Source organism: Phoca vitulina, unplaced genomic scaffold, assembly GCF_004348235.1.
Source record: "Phoca vitulina isolate PV1807 unplaced genomic scaffold, GSC_HSeal_1.0 scaffold104, whole genome shotgun sequence".
Taxonomy (NCBI): Eukaryota; Metazoa; Chordata; class Mammalia; order Carnivora; family Phocidae; genus Phoca; species Phoca vitulina.
Window position 1 is genome coordinate 1579509 of NW_022589807.1, and position 1524 is coordinate 1581032.

General features: G+C 53.3%; 1 long non-coding RNA gene across 1 annotated transcript in view; it reads left to right on the forward strand.

The window, feature by feature from the left end:
- The first annotated feature begins 311 nt into the window (after positions 1 to 311).
- Positions 312 to 1524, forward strand: part of LOC116627856 — a 4741-nt gene continuing 3528 nt past the window's right edge. Inside the window, exon 1 of the long non-coding RNA XR_004298546.1 lies at positions 312 to 400. This is a non-coding gene — a long non-coding RNA (uncharacterized LOC116627856). The remainder of the gene's footprint in view (positions 401 to 1524) is intronic.

Consider the following 1524-nt stretch of genomic DNA (forward strand, 5'->3'; position numbering starts at 1 on the left):
TGACAATACAGTGATTCAACTTGTATACGATACCCGGTGCTCATCATGACAAGTGCCCTCCTTCATCCCCGTCACCTGTTTCCCCATCCCTCACCCACCTCCCCTCTGGTACCATCAGCATGTTCTCTATAGTTAAGAGTCCGTTTCTTGGTTTGTCTCTCTTTTCCTTTGCTCTTTGTTTCTTATTTCCCACACAAGATTTCATTCTTTCTAATGGCTGAATAATGTTCCATTGTGTGTGTATGTATGTGTACATAAATGAACATCACATAGGCAGACTCTCAAAAACTAATCTTTTTTTGTCCCCAGCAGACTACCATGCCTGCAGGAATCTTGCCTGAAAATGAAGAACCGTATTCCACTTCGGTGAATGACAGTGCACATGCTGCCGACATGAAAGGTGAGAGTGCTTTGATGTACTTGCCTCTTTGTGCCAAGCGGCATCTGATAAAATGGTGTGAGTAGACATGACAGAAGGCTCGAGGCCTCATACCGGGATCCCAAGTGCAGCTGCTGTTTATGGCTTTTGTTTATTTCTGCCTCCCTGTTTTGACCTGTTAAAATTCCTTTTCATAATCCTGAATAACAGGTCTTTTGAGGAGGAACGTTGAAAACAATGTTTGTCTCCTGCATTATCCTCTCATCACACGGCTCCTGTGAGTCACACTTTCCTTTCTTTCCTGTCTCCTTCCTCGGGAGTGACACTTAGCCGCGTGTCCAGGAGCACGGGACGCCTGCGCCTCCCAGTCTGTTTCTCTCCTCTGTCCCGTGCCGTGGTCTCGAGCTTTCACACGGCAGCCCCAGGCAGGAGGGGTGCTGCCGTACCTGCCCTCACTCCTTGGCCTGCCGCAGGTGCTGAGCCGGGGCACAGCCCGACTTCCTGCCACGTTGGCACCACAGGCCCTGCTGCTGCCGCCAGCGGAGAGCCGCATGTTGAGTCACTCTTCTTGGCAGTGTCCTTTGCGTGATTTTCCCACTGGCTCTTTTAGGTTTGCCCTGTTCACTTTCGTGTTCCTGTACAGGGAACTTTGAAGGACTGTCCCCCGAAGTGGGGTGACATGACGTAAGGGCCTGAAGGGAGTAACTGGCTCTCGGTGCGTTGTGCTCTTGTAGGAGTCCAGCCACGCCACCAGGGGGTGCTGTCTGTCGCCGGGAGAAGGAGCGTCTCCCTCCTGAGACCTCGCCCGGATTCAGGTCCTCGCAGATCCTCCTCCTGTCTGTGCCTGACTCTGGGGGCACCGGGACGCTTGCTGGCCACCGTCTGTGGACAGCGTCTGTGTGCCAGGCTTACGGTGTGTCGGCTCCCCTGGTTTGAGAAGGAAGCCTGTCTGAAACCGAGGCAGGATCGGTGCCTACTTGCCGCTTACGTTGTAGAGTGATGTGTGTTTTGCTCAGGGACTCCAGCTAGTGATGTAAGGCTCAGGCAGACCTTTCCCCCCTGCCTTCTTCTGTCGACATGTCACCTCTTAGCGGGGTTTCCCACCAGGGGTTCTCTGGGCTTCTGAGGCGGGCAAGTCTGGAGTG